The 15,387-nt window shown below is 48.1% G+C and overlaps 1 long non-coding RNA gene across 1 annotated transcript in view; it reads right to left on the reverse strand.

The window, feature by feature from the left end:
- Positions 1–13,131: 13,131 nt before the first annotated feature.
- LOC116555729 overlaps positions 13,132–15,387 on the reverse strand; it is a 38,845-nt gene continuing 36,589 nt past the window's right edge. The window contains exon 4 of the long non-coding RNA XR_004270643.1: positions 13,132–13,633. This is a non-coding gene — a long non-coding RNA (uncharacterized LOC116555729). The remainder of the gene's footprint in view (positions 13,634–15,387) is intronic.

Consider the following 15,387-nt stretch of genomic DNA (forward strand, 5'->3'; position numbering starts at 1 on the left):
AGGGTATAGGGAAGTGAAAAACCACCCACAGGGATGAACAAGCCCTGCTCCTTGCCATCTACTCAGACAAAAGCTGGGCAGGCGATACCCCCTTCCCAGCCTCAATTTCTCGAACTGTTGATGGAATTCATAAGCCTGGGTCTGTCAAGCCCTAGCATGCAACCCAGTGGTTGAGATGCTTGGGTTCAGACAGCCCCTGCGTTGGTCCAGGCTGCACCCTTCACCAGCCACATGACTTGGGAAAAGTTACTCAACTCTGGAAGCTTTAGTTTCCCTGTTAATGCAGTGGGGGTGATGGCACTCCTGCCTCAGAGAGAGATAAACTGTGCCACATGCTTGATCCTTAAAAGTTACTCCAACAACAGCAGAAGCCACTGTTGTTTTTATGAAATTGATAGCAATGGTGGTGGTGACAATGGTGGTGACGGTGATAATGGTGGTGGTGTTGATGGTAACGATGGTGTTGGTGGTGATGGTAATGATGGTGATGGTGGTGGTGGTAGTGGTGATGATGATGGTAGTGATAGTGATGATGGTGATGGTGATGATGGTGGTGGTGGTGATGGTAATGGTGGTGATGGTGGTAATAACGATAATGATGGTGGTGATGGTGATGGTGGTAGTGCTGGTAATGATAGTGATGGTAGTGATGGTGGTGATGGGGGTGGTAGTGGTAGTAATGATGGTGATGGTAGTGGTGATAGTGGTGATGGTGATGGTAGTAGTGATGGTGATGATGGTAATGTGGTGATGGTCATGATGGTCATGATGGTGGTGGTGATAGTGATGATGGTGGTGGTGGTAGGGTGGTAATAATGATAATTATGGTAGTGATAGTGGTGGTGGTGTTGGTGGTGTTGATAATGGTAGTGCTGGTAATAATGATAGTGATGGTGGTGATGGCAGTGATGGTGATAGTGATAATGGTGATGGTAATGATGGTGGTGGTGGTAGTACTGATGGTGATGATGGTGGTGATGATGGTGATAGTGGTGATGGTGATGGTGGGGGTGGTGATGGTGATGGTGGGGTGGTGATGATAATCATGGTAGTGATGGGAATGATGGTGGTGGTGGTGGTGGTGATGATGGCGATGTGGTGATGATGGTGATGGTGGTGATGGTGATGATGGTGATGGTGGTGGTGGTGATGATGGTGATGGTGGTGGTGGTGATGGTGGTGGTGGTGATGGTGATGGTGGTGGTGATGATGATAATCATGGTAATGATGATGGTGGTGGTGGTGGTGGTGATGGTGATGATGATGGTCATGGTGGTGATGGTGATGATGTTGATGGTGGCAATGATGATGATGATGATGGTGGTGAGAGTGACAGTGATGATGATGGTGGTTGGTCTTACTCTCATTATAGAACATGCAGGCTCTGCAGGAGTTGAACTCCAGTCTTGGACTTAATCCTATTAATAGTGAGCCTCCTTCCTCATTTCCCTAAATGAGTAGAGGGCAGCAGCATTCTTTACCTGCCTTCCATCATTTTAGATGATCAGTCACAATTGGTCTCAAGGGTGCCTCTGATTTGGCCCCTACCCCAGCACCTTCACCTTGAATTCTCCATTGCCACCCCTAAATTACTTCTTGAAATGGTTGGTCCCTTGAAATATGTGCAGGCACACGGGGTGACCTAGGTCTTTGCTCATCCTACATAACAGCTTTGGTAAACACAGGAAATGCGGTTTTGTTTCCAGACATGACTACTCAAGACTCTGACGGGTGGGACATGCTCCTTCCAGGAAAAGGCCCTGAGTTCAGCCTCAAAATTGACCTCCCTGGATTCCAATGCAGGTAGGGCCCCTGAGGTCATCCCAGGTCCAAATCCCACCTCCCTAGGAAGGAAACTCCCAGGCTTGGGGGACTCTCCAGCACTCTTCGAGGGGCAATGATGTCATACTCTGAGGCCATTATCACACATGTGATGGAGGCATCACCCACTTCTGTTCTCCATTTGGAAAGGCCAGGTCGTTCTCAAAGGAAGAAGAGAACAGCCCCAAGCACTGGTATGGGGAGGTCCATGAGCCTGATAGATCAAATCCTTGTGCTGCCAGTTGGAGTCATGTCACCCTCAATAAGTTACTGTGCCTCAGCTTCTGCACATGTCCAAAGAAAGTAATAATAGTTCTTGGAGAATCGTTGTGAGAATTAAATGAGGGCATATGACTAGGTGACTTCTAAATGTGATGCACTGAATGAATGCTGTTTACACAAATGGATAGATGAATGGGTGGATGGGTGGGCGAGTGAATGGATAAATGGGCGTGTGTGTGTGTATGGATGAATGGATGGGTAGATGGAATGGTGGATGGGCAGATGGTGGGTGAGTGAATGGATGAATGGGGGCATGGGTGTTTGGATGGATGAATGGATGGGTGGACAGAATGGAGGATGGGCAGGTGGGTGGGTGAGTGAACGGATGAAAAGGTGGGTGGGTGTGTGGATGGATAGATGGATGGGTGAATAGAATGGTGGATGAGCAGGCAGGTGGGTGGGTGAGTGAATGGATAAATGGGTGGGTGGGTGTGTGGATTGATGAATGGATGGGTGGATGGAATGGTGGATGGGCAGGTGGTTGAGTGCATGGATGGGTAGATAGATGGGTGGGTAAATGGATGAACAAATGGATGAGTGATTCCACTTCAGTATTTAACAATATCAGACCTTCACAAAAGCACCTCTGCCTGTGCAGCTTCCTTTCCCTGGAGTGTCCTCTCATCCCTCCTTCTTTTTATTCACCTAGAAATTGCTAGGTTCTGAGACTGCCCATCACGTTATCAAGGGACAATTGCCTTTCTATAGGGAGGTCCAAATTTGCATTGTTGAAACCTTAAACAGATGCTTTTGGGTTACATTAATTGGGATCCAGAGGTGAAACCTGATGCCTGCAAACAACAACAACAAGAAATAATAATAATAATGATAATAATAATAGAAAGCCCACATAGCCAAGACAATCCTAAGCAAAAAGAACAAAGCTGGAGGCATCACGCTATCTGACTTCAAATTACACTACAAGGCTACAGTGATCAAAACAGCATGGTACAGTTACCAAAACAGAGATACATATCAATGGATCAGAACAGAGGTCGCAGAAGCAATGCCACACATCTACAACCATCTGGATCTTCGACAAAACTGACAAAAACATGCAATGTTCAATAAACAGTGTTGGGAAAACTGGCTAGCCTTGTGCAGAAAGCTGAAACAGGACCCTTTCCTTACACCTTACACTAAAATTAACTGCAAATTGATTAAAGATTTAAACATAAGACCTAACACAATAAAAATCTTAGAAGAAAACCTAGGCAGTACCATTCAGGACATAGGCATAGGCAAGGAATTCATGACTAAAACACCAAAAGCAATGACAACAAAAGCCAAAATAGACAAATGCGATGTAATTAAACTTATGAGTTTCTGCACAGCAAAAGAAACAATCATTAGAGTGAGCTAGCAACCAACAGAATGGGGAAGAATGTTTGCAATCTACCCATCAGACAAAGGGCTAATATGCAGAATCTACAAAAAACTGAAGCAGATTTACAGGAAGAAAACACACAACCCCATCAAAAAGTGGGCAAAGTCTATGAACAGACACTTTTCAAAAGAAGACATTTACGCGGCCAACAAACATATGGAAAAAATGCTCATCATCACTGGTCATTAGAGGAATGCACATCAAAACCACATTGAGATACCATCTCATGCCAGTTAGAACGGCGTTCATTAAAAAATCTGGAGACAACAGATGCTGGAGAGGATGTGGAGAAATAGGAACACTTTTACACTGTTGGTGGGGGTGTAAATTCGTTCAATGATTGTGGAAGACAGTGTGGTGACTCCTCAAGGATTGAGAAATAGAAATTCCATTTGACCCAGCAATCCCATTACTGGGTATATACCCAAAGGATTATAAATTGTTCTATTATAAAGACACATGCACACGTATGTTCATTGTGGTGCTGTTTACAATAGCAAAGACCTGGAACCAACCCAAATGCCCATCAATGAGAGATGACAAATAAAATGTGGCACATATACACCATGGAATACTATGTAGCCATTAAAAAAAAAAATAAGTTCGTGTCCTTTGTAGGGACATGGATGAATCTGGAAACCATCATTCTCAGCAAACTGACAAAAGAACAGAAAACCAAACACCACATATTCTCACTCATAGGCGGGTATTGAACAATGAGAACACATGGGCACAGGGAGGGGAACATCACACACTGTGGTATGTTGCGGGTGGGGTGCTAGCAGAGGGATAGCGGGGGGAGAGGAGGCTAGGGAAGGAAAACACTGGGAGAAATGCCTGATGTAGTCGATGGGGGACAGAGACTGCAAACCACCATGGCACGCGTGTATGTATGCAGCAACCCTGCAGGATGTGCACATGTACCCCCAACCTTAAAGTACAATTACAATAAAGATAATAATAAAATAAAAAATTAAAGTTAAACAAAACCATGGGTTTAGGGGTGGAAAGATGTACTGGTAAAGTGAATGCTTCTGAGCACTTAGTGTTGCAGGACTGCTCTCTGTGGCTGACTCCATTTTATATTTAAAACAACCCTATGTGGCACTCTGGTTATCATTCCCATTTTACAGATGGAGAAACTGAGGTACAGTGAAAGGGTATTTTTTTTTCCTTTAATCCAAGGACACTCAGCAGGTCTGTGTGCGAACTCAGATTTCAGCCAAGGCTGTCTTGCCCCACACTTGAGGCACCTCCTTTTGCCCAGTGGTTGAGGTTAACACCATTCCCCTTCCTCCTCAGGCTCTGCTGAGCAAAACTCATGGCCTGGCCAAATGCTGTGCCCAGGTTCAGCCAGAAGCAGCACCCCGGATGACTGCAGTCCTTCCAGAACTGGAGGACCCCACCCCTGGCCCGAAACTCACACCGTGTGCTCACACAGAAGGCCAAGGCCGCCAGGATGCTAAGACAGCAGCCCCATCAGGCAGAAGGGCTCCGACTGCCCTGACGAACCTCAGTGGCAGTGCAGACGTCAGAGAGGTTTCCTTCGCAGGCAGCGAGTCACCGTGAAAAGCGGCGAAGCAACAACAGCGCCAGGCAAGAACTCCTCTTTCGGCCAAGCCAAACAAATGGCCCAGTAGGGAGGGGTGGTGGTGGGGGCAAGGGGCTGTTACTTCGGTTTATAGGTCTCTAAGGCAGTTTATGAGGCTGCGTGGTCTGTATCATAAGTGGGCAGTATGGTCAATTCTATTATATCTGGGCCCATTCCAGGCCTCAGTGGTTTGAAGGGAAAACCAACTCTAGAGAATAACAGTGCCTCGCCCCATGTCCCCAGATACAACTTTCTTCGATGACTCTTTAAATCTGCCCGCCTTCCATATGGCCGTGCGCCCAGCTGCTGTTCACCAGCTATCACCAACTGCTGTCCCTTAGCTTGTCCTTGGGAAGCTCAATCCAGCGTGGTTCGTTTTCTCTTAGAGGATCACTGCTCAGGGAAAAAACCCCAAGCTCGAACTTTCTCAGTCCCGGCCATCATTAGAATGATGCAGAGCCCTGGAAAAGCTGGAGATGCCCACGGTAGCCCCAGAAACACAGGCTCAGACGGCCCTGGGATGGGGCTCAGGAATCGGTATCTTAAAACAGCCCTACCCCACCCTTCGTGTTGCTAAGAGGAGCCTGGGTGACAATGGTGGGCAGTTCTGGTTTGTGGGTATTAGCATTACCTAGGAGGGGGGTCACGGATGAGTGTTCACGCCCCCATCCCACTTCTGTGTCAGCAGATCTGGGAAGGATCCCAGAAATCAGCTTTTTAAAGCAGCTTCTTGCACAGGGGGCAGGGTCAGCAGTGGGGAAACACTGCTGGGCCAGGTGCCCCTCTCCTGCAAAGAAGGGGACACAGTCTGGTACCAGCCTTCCCTGCTTTCACCCTGGGCTTTTTGTTCTTTCTTCCCCCTCCTCAATCACCCTTAGAAGAGTATTTCCAAAGAGAGTTCCCAGGATCACTTAGCATCACCCGGGAACTTGTTAGAAATCCACATTCTTGGGTTCCACTCCAGACCTACTCAACCAGGAAGTGTGGGAGTGAGGCCCAGCCGTGTGCTCTAATAAGCCCCCTGGTGTATCCCAAGTCAGGCTCCAGCTGGAGAAGCACTAACTTAGAAGAAGTGGGAAGGATCTGGGCTGGGATTTCCTGAGGACTCATCCCCACTCACCAGCTGTGTGATCTTGGAGAAGATGCTTAGCATCTTTGATCCCATCTCTGCAAGACAACATGGATCCTTGATATGTGTGCACCCCTTCTGAGCTGGGGCACCTTCACCAAGCTGAAATCCAAGGGCATAGGCCAGGCAAGCTTTACCACCCACCCAGCTGCAGACAAGGCAATGGAGGCTGGACAAGCTGTGCCGCCACCTGTGCAGACACAGCAGCGGATGACAGAAGGGCCTTGTTCTGCTGTCCACCAGGTCTAGGACAACCTACCCCATCCTGCAGTCAGCCTACGTCATTGTCAAGATCAATACTGACTTTCCAAGAAACCCGCAGGTTGCACAGCACAACTCCCAAGACCTTGGGCTGTGGTCCCCAAAAGCCAGCAGCAACCAGCACCCAGAGCCCTCCGCTGGCCTGGGAGAGAAGGGAGCTCTGCTTCAAAGCTGCACTTTAGAATGGTCACAGCAGTGGATACCTGGCAAGCCCATGGAGCCAGGATCACAATGGGGCAGGTGGCCTCTGCATTGGGCCCAGGTTCTCCTTGAGAGCGTGTGTCCTTTGGTGCACCCTCTCTGGGTGTGGGATTCTGAGCACAGTCACCATGAGGGGAGCAGGGAGTTCCAGTGGGGCTTGGCCAAGAGGCTGCCTCCCCAGGCCTGCATGCGACAAAGCTCATTTTCCTTTGTGCAGTGAGAGGGAGGCCCCAGCTCTGGTCAATGCGGCAGGGAGGGAGCTGAGCTTGAGAACCTGGAGACCTCATCTGGGGAATGGGGTTGGGCGTGCATTACCCAAACTGATCCCCAGCCAGAGCCAGGACTAGGGTGAGGCCCAAGAGGTATTTGTCTCTGGCACAAATTCAAATCAATGTCCCAAAAACCCAATGATCAAGATATATATATATATATATATATTTTTTTTTTTTTTTGAGACAGAGTCTTGCTCTATTGTCCAGACTGGTGTGCGTTGGTACCATCTCAGCTCACTACCACCTCTGCCTCCCAGGTTCAAGCGATTCTTGTGCCTCAGCCTCCCAAGTAGCTGAGATGACAGATGTGCACCACCATGCCTGGCTAATTTTTGTATTCTTAGTAGAGAAGGGGTTTCAACATGTTGGCCAGGCTGGTCTTGAATGTGATAATTTTTTATATCAAAATTAATACCAGAAAAAACTATAATGAATAAAATGTTAAAATTGTAAATAAACACAGAACCTGACCCTGACCTTGTACGACCCTGCCTTTCTGCCCCCACCCCCAAATCCTGGCCCTGGTTTCAAGAAAACTTTCTCATAACAGTCTAGCCAGTAGCAGCAAGCAGCAGTTTGCCTGTTTGATTTTTTTTTAATATTAAAGTATTATTTTTCCAGGTTTTTGGTGCACAGTTAAATTTTGCAGTGAGTCCTGCCCAATCTCCCACACTTCAGTGAACCTGCCCTGGCCAGAAACATCGCACAGTGAGACGCTGGTGAGCCTGGCCAGACGAAATCGCAGGTGCTGGGTGTCCCAGCAGCCAGAGGCGTTCTGCCGTCTAGGGCGGCTCCTGGGCTCTCTTCTCACTCAGTGAGACTGTATATTTGCAGAGAACCTTCTTGAGTCCATTGATGCTGACTGGGCAGAGCCTTTGCCAGGGGTATGTGCATCAAAGTCTTCTCAACTTTAATGGTGTATGACATTTCTGAGGCAAAATACAGCTCAGCTAATCATATTTTAATAGCTCTACCTTTACAAGCGGCCTGACTGGGAGTGTATACAGTAATATTTTAATTTCTCAGCTCTGATGAGCATCATTCCAACCAGGTATTCAGTTTCTCCATTTTTAAATTTTGCTCCCAGATGTTGGATGCCAGGGAACTCTACATAACAGCTCTACCAATAGAACATTTAATATTGGATGTCAGTTTTGGTGTTCCACTCAATTTCCTGGAAAGAGCTTGAAACTCCTCTTATTTAGGCAAAATATCCAATCAGTTCCATACTCCAAGGCCCGGCCCCGATTGCCATATAATACCACATAACTCGGGGCTCTCATTTCTGAAATGCAAATTTGGAGCAGATGTAGGAAAAGTGTGACATTTATTTCCAAATGCAGCAGTTACCAGGCCAAGTCACCAGAGGGATAATTAGCAAGAGGTCAAGTTCAGAAGCCTGTTCCACTAAACCAGGAGACCTGCTGGGACACCCACCCCAGTCCTGGTGGGGAGGAGACCACCCAGGGCATTGGGCTGGGGGTCTCGGGTCAGCTACTGATAGGGGAGGTTACATCGGACCTGTAGGTCTGGAGCAGGTTTTTCAGTTGACTTAGAATTTTTAAAATAATCATTTTGGCCTGCAAGAAGGTGATCAGTATATAAACCTAAACTTCATTTTATTTTTTGTTTATTTATTTATTTTTAAGATGGGGTTTCACCATGATGGCCAGGCTGGTCTTGAACTCCTGACCTGAGGTGATCCACCCACCTTGGCCTCCCAAAGTGCTAGGATTACAGGCGTGAGCCACCACGCCTGGCCACCTAAACTTCTTTTTAAATGCAAAGCTCAGGCCGGGTGTGGTGGCTCATGCCTATAATCCCGGGACTTTGGGATGCCAAGGCGGGTGGATCTTCTGAGGTCAGGAGTTCCAGAGGAGGCTGGTCAACATGATGAGACCTTGTCTCTAACTAAAAATACAAAAATTATCCAGGTGTGGTGGTAGGCTCCTGTAATCCTAGCTATTTGGGAGGCTGAGGCAGGAGAATTATTTGAACCTGGAAGGAAGAGGCTGCAGTGAGCCAAGATCGTGCCACTGTATTCCAGACTGGATGGCAGAGCGAGACTCACCTAAAAAAAAAAAAAAAAAAAAAAACGAAACGCAGAGTATCTGCAGTCACAGTGTCCCCCTTCTTGGCTGGAAGCCAGGCTGACTACCCTCCCTCAGTCCAGCCTTCTCTGTAGGATTTTGAAGGAGGCAGGTCACTCAGTTCTTTGAGACTCAAAGGAGCCTATTTTCTTGGTCATGCCTTCCTGGTGACTTTAATGCCAGTATTCAGCTGAGGAAAAGCTGCCTGGGGTGCAAAAGCCATAAAAACGCCACGATGCAGGAAGCCAGTGCCTCCGGGGAGCCGGAGCAGCCTCCAGAGCAGACCAGGTGGGGTGTCCCAGGGTTGAAAGGTGTTTTTTTTTTTTTTTTTTTTTCAGGAAAGTTACTTATCGACTCATTGGTACCTCAGTTTCCTCATCTCGAGGAGGAATGATTGGTTGCTCAGAGGATTCCCTGTGATGATATAAACAGGGTAGAGGAAATAATAAAGCAAGGCACGCAGAGCCTCCCGATGGGGAGCAGGTGGAATCCTGACATCCAATATTGCACTTTGCTCATGGTCCAAACGTCATGGAGGCAAGATGACAAGTCCCTCAAAACAGGCCCTTCTGGGGGGACCTAATAATTTCAATCAGTGACTAGGAAGTTAAGAGGTCGTGCATCTAACCCGACCTCTCCTGGGACCTCACTCTGTACCTCAGTTTCCTCTTCCGTCAAAAGAGGAGTTTCGGCATGAGAGCTTCAAAGTCCCTTTCAGCACTCAGGAGATTAATCTCCCTGCTACCCCTGCTGGGTGTGGAGGGTGTAGACAAAGATGCCTCCCCATTTTTTTTGCCAGGGGAAGAGGAACACAAGTCCTTAGCGTGTTGAGGCTCCGAGAAGAGCTGAAGGAGTCGTAGCCGCGAAGCCACATGGGGAATGTGTGTGGGTGGCTGCCACCCTTCCTGCCTCTTTCATTCTTGGTCTGGCCAAGTTCAAGAGCATCCCTCCTCTGCCCCTGCAAGGGCATCCAGTCGCCGTCCCCTCCCTTCTCCCCTTGTCTCTTTCCTTCTCTCCAGATACCAAGCAGCCTGACCTCCCCTGCAACGGCCTCCAGCCTCCCCATTGTCTGGGGGGTCTGCTGCTAATTGGATTGTAAAAGACGATCCTGCTTCACAGCTGTCTGCAAAGCAGGGTCCCGCTGACTCGGGATAAATGAAATGCAGACCAAGGACGGGCTTACCTGCTGACACGCTGGGCAGGACCAGGACTGCAGAAGTCAGAAGCGGCGGCTGGATGCTCAGATGGGAGAGGCAAGGACTGGGGGAGGAATAATCCCTCCCTGGAGGCCGCCTCATGCCTCCGACTCCGGGGCTTCTGTTCGGCCAAAGCCCTCCTCACACACTCCAGTCAGAGCAGGGCTCTCTGCGGCCGCTTCAGAGACGCGCAGTCCCGCGAGACCCCCTCCAGAAAGAAGCCCCGTGTCTGAAAGGCTCCACCTGGCCATTCATTCATTTACTCATTCGCTCATTCGAGCTTTGCTTGTTTACCGAGAACCTCTAACAATTCTGGCGCTGAGCTGCACCCTAGGAGTGCACGGATTGTGTGCCAGGACCGTGGCTTCCCGCCCTGTCTGCTGTCACTCCACAGTAATAAACACCCGTGTTTGGTCAGGGATGTGGCCACCCAGGCATGAAACTGCACTTCCTGCCTCTCTTGCAGCTAGCTGTGGCCATGTGATTGCACCCTGGCCGACAACACTACACACGGTGTGGGGGACCCTTCCTTCAAAAACAGAAGCGCAGTGGGCCCAGGCCCCTGGGCTTCCCCTTCTCAGCGCTCCTCTCTCTTGCTGGCTGAAATGGCAGATGTGAGGGCTGAGGCTGAAGGGGCCAATCTTGAGAAGGTTCCTGGGGACAGAGGCCCCCCATGGTAGAGCCACAGACAGAAGAAGCCTCGTCTCAGGACGGCTCGAGGGAGATGCACTCTCTACCCTGGCCTGCCTTCCTCCAGACTTTAGTGTGAAAGAGAAAAACACAAAACCTACCTTCTTTAAGCTACTGTGACCTGGGGTTTCCGCTGTTTCCAGCTGAGGATAATCGAAACCTACACAGCAGGCCACGGCGCCTCAGCCTCCTCAGTAGCCGGGATTGCAGCCACCTGCCACTACGCCTGGCTAATTTTTGTGTTTTCAGTAGAAAAGGAGTTTCACCCTGTTGGCCAGGCTGGTCTCAAACTCCTGACCCCAAGTGACCCACCAGTCTCAGCTTCCCAAAGTGCTGGGATTATAGGCGTCAGCCACCATGCCTGGCCTAGACTTCTGACGTTATAGACTAGTAAAAACCTGATTCTAGGCTCCTAGAAAATTTGCACCTGCAGAAATTCACCAGTCACCTTGGCCTTGCTGAGATACTTCTCAGCTCGGCTCAGGACTGGATGACTTTTCCTGTGTTCCTGCCCCCATGGTTGACATATTCCTCAGCCAGATGTTAAGCCCCCTCCTCTCCCTAGGTTCAGACTGTCCCCTTTCAGAATGCCAGCAAGTACCCAAAGAATGGGCGAAGGCGAGGGGCCAGGATGAGGCCATCCCATGGCAGGCTGGGTGTTGGACTAGACGGCTGGTGCATCCAGTGACACTGGCCAGGGAGGTCCTGGTCACATGCCAAAGGAGCACCAGCAACTCCGAATTCTTATCTTGTGCATGGCTCTGGGGAATCATTTTTATCATATCAGCCTTCATACAAATAAATGAATCCATTGCCTCAGGGGGCCTCATTGTCGTCAAACGGAATCAACACATCTCTTTTTATTTCTGTGTAAATAACGTGTTCCCAGAATTATTTGTAGTAATACATGCAACCATAAAGAGCTGACATTTCTGCTGTTATTCTTCATTGGTTATTCATTCATTCATTCATTCATTCATTCTGTGAGACTCTCTGTCTTTTGATTTCTCTCTCTCTCTTTCCTGAGACAAATTACCTCAGACAAGAATGAATTATTGGAAGTGGATCTATATGGGTCCCGAGGGGGTCACTGAACCCTGTTAGTGTCTGTTTCTTGGCCTGGGTGCTGGACACTGGGCTGTATCCAGTGAGTGACTGGTGAAAAAGCCGTTCCTTTTTATCTGCGAAGTTTTCTGCTTGTGCATTATTCTTCAATAAGATGTTTATTAGATTAAAGTAATGAGATACCTCTACACACCTATGAAATGGCTAAAACCCAAAACAATGATGACATCAAATGCTGGTGAGGATGTGGAGCAACTGGAACTCTCATTCATTGATGGTGGGAATGCAAAATGCTGCAGCCACTTTGGAAGACAGTTTGGCATCAAGCCTTGAAAAGACATAGAGGAACATTCCATGCATATTGCTCAGTGAAAGAAGCCCATCTGCAGAGGCTACACAGTGCACGATTCCAACCATATGACATTCCGAAAAGGCAAAACCATGGGGATGGTCAAAAGATCAGTGGTCTCTGGGGTTGAGGGGGGAATAGGAAGACCACAGGGTGTTTTCAGGGCAGTGAAGCTACTCTGTACGATACTCTGATCGGGACACATGTCTTGTTTTTTTCTTTTCTGGAGACAGAGTCTCACTCTGTCACCCAGACTGGAGTGTAATAGCGCAATCTCAGCTCACTGCAATCTCTGCCTCCCGGACACCTCAGCCTCCAGAGTAACTGGGATGGCAGTCATGCGCCACCATGCCTGGCTCATTTTTTGGTATTTCTAGTAGAGATGGGGGTTTCACCATGTCGGCCAGGCTGGTCTCAAACTCCTGCCTCAGCCTCGCAAAGGGCTGAGATTATAGGTGTGAGCCATCACAGCTGGCTGGGACATATGTATTCACATGTTTGTCCAAACCCATTGAATGTGCAGACCCAAGAGCCGACCCTGAGGTAAGCTGTGGGCTTCAGTGAATAATAACCTATTAATATTGGCTCATCGATTGTAACAAAAGTGTCACAAGATAGAAATAATAGAAAAAACTAGAAGGTGGGGGGATTGGGAAAGGGGCATGTAGAACCTCAATAGTTTCTGCTCAATTTTTTTTTGTGAACCTAAAGTTATGCGAACATTTTTTAAGTGTATTGTTGAAAAAAAAAATACTAAAAGGGTAACTGGTGGCAGCCGCCAGCAGCCCTCACCCTGCCTGCAATGCCCACTCAGTCTGTGGGCAGGGCCCATCCTGAGGCCGAGCAGACCACCCACATGGCCAGTGCAGCTCAGCCGCCCTGCATCCAGCAAGGTCTCAAGATGCTCCCAGGCATTCCAGAAAGGAGTGCATAGAACAGCCTGGAATGTGGGCACGGGAGACTGGAGAGAGGAGACCAGGGTCGGACAGGCACAACAGTAAGATTTCTGTGCAGAGATGTCTCCACTCACAAAAGCATGCCAGGTCTGCAAGTCTGTATTCCTGAAGAACAGTGGTCACGGTCCATCTGTGTAAGCAGACAGCTCCATGCAGGTTCCTTGGGGCGTGGTCAGTAGAAAACACCCAGGCTAGGGGTTCTGCAGAAACCCACCTCCGAGGTGGCCCCTTGGCTCTGACAGATGCTGTGCTTGTGTTTCAGACAAGAAGTGGCTTGGCCATAAGGTGAGAGGGGCTGAAGTGTGTATTAAGCCACCACAAGAACAACACGGGCTTGTTTGTCCTAAAAAGGAAAATCACAGCTCACCACATTAAAAAAACAAAACAAAACAAAACACTTGTGATAAAATGTATATAAAATATATATAAATATATATAAATATAATATATATATATAATTTGCCAGTTAGCCATTTTTAAGTGTAAAATTGAGTGGCATTAATTGCATTCACAACGCTTTCTAACCATCACCGCCATCTAGTACCAAACATTTCCACCATCCCAGACAGAAACTCCATAAACATTTAACAATGAAAGCTCCTCATCTCCTCCTCCCCCACCCCTGATAACCCTGAATCTACTTTCCGTCTCCTGAATCTGACCACTCTAGATCCCTCATGCAAGTGGGATCAGACGGCATCCATGCTTGTGTCTGGCTGCCTGCACTCCCAGTGAAGCTTTCCACTCGTGTTGTAGCCGTGGATCTGTGCCACATTCCTTTTTATGACTGAATAATATTCCATTGTGTGCATAGACCACAACTTGCTTATCTGTGTACCTGCTGATGGGCATTTAGGGAGTTTCTCCTTTTTAAACATCGTCGATAAAGCTGTTGTGAACATTTATGACAAGGTTTCATGTGGGCATATGTTTTCCATTCCCTTGGGTAGATACCTAGGAGTGAAATTGCTGTGCCATACGGTAATTCTATGACTAAAGCTTCTAGCATTTTTAAAACTGCTTATATGGTGAGGTACAATGGCTCACACCTATAATCCCAGCAGTTTGGTGGGCTGAGGTGGGCAAATCCCTTGAGCCCAGTAGTTCAAGGCCAGCCTGGGCAACATAGTGAGACCCTATCTGTACAAAAAATACAAAAATTAGCCAGGCATGGTGGCGCACACCTGCAGTCCCAGCTACTCAGAAGGCTGAGGCAGGAGGATCGCTTGAGCCTGGGAGGTCAAGGCTGCAGAGAGCCATTATGACACCACTGCACTTCAGCTCAGGTGACAGAGTGAGAATCTGTCTCAAAAAAAAAGAAAAAAAAAAAAACCGTGGCTTATAAATCAGAAAAGGACTTAGTATGCAAATGTTAGAGTCCTCTGCCTTCCCTGATAGTGAAGTCAGCACGAAAGAGAGCCACAGGTCACTGAGCGCATGCAGCCTGTGCAGGGAGTAGGCTAAGGGTTTTACAGTCAAAATTCTGTTTAATAATCCTACCAACACCGTGAGGTAGGTGATACTGTTGTCTCCATTTTACAGATGGAAAAACAGCCCCACAGCTGATGTCAGAGGTGGAATCTAGCCCTCTCTGAGTCCAAAACCTCCACTTTGACCTGGGGTGTTAGAATTCTAAGAAGCTTTGTGGGTGTAAAAATGAGAATGATCATGGCAGTAGATATTGGACACTGAACCTTGCAGCCAATGAGGACATGTGGCTGTGGATCCCCCACAGGGACACTTGCTGGTCTATAAAGTGCATCACGTGACAATACAGAAAGGATAACGCTCTCTGACTCAACTCATGCCCTCCCCAAATGGGATAGTAATGAGAGTTGATTTTGCTATTCTCACCACCAGGATCTAATCAAACATGAGAACAGACCAGATATGGGAAGGACCCAACAGATATTCACAGTCCATGCAGGTGGTTAGTGCTGCCCAGCATTAGGGCACCAATGCCTCCTGCCGGCCTCATCTGCTGCCTGAGTTTTGTCACTCACAGAATAAGAGCTACCTTGCATTTAGAACTTCACTCGTATATTCTGTTGTCCCATCATGTGCTCTGGTTATGACCAGATAATACAGTTCAGTACT

This window comes from Sapajus apella, unplaced genomic scaffold (assembly GCF_009761245.1).
Source record: "Sapajus apella isolate SASKATOON/1434 unplaced genomic scaffold, GSC_monkey_1.0 scaffold15, whole genome shotgun sequence".
Lineage (NCBI taxonomy): Eukaryota > Metazoa > Chordata > Mammalia > Primates > Cebidae > Sapajus > Sapajus apella.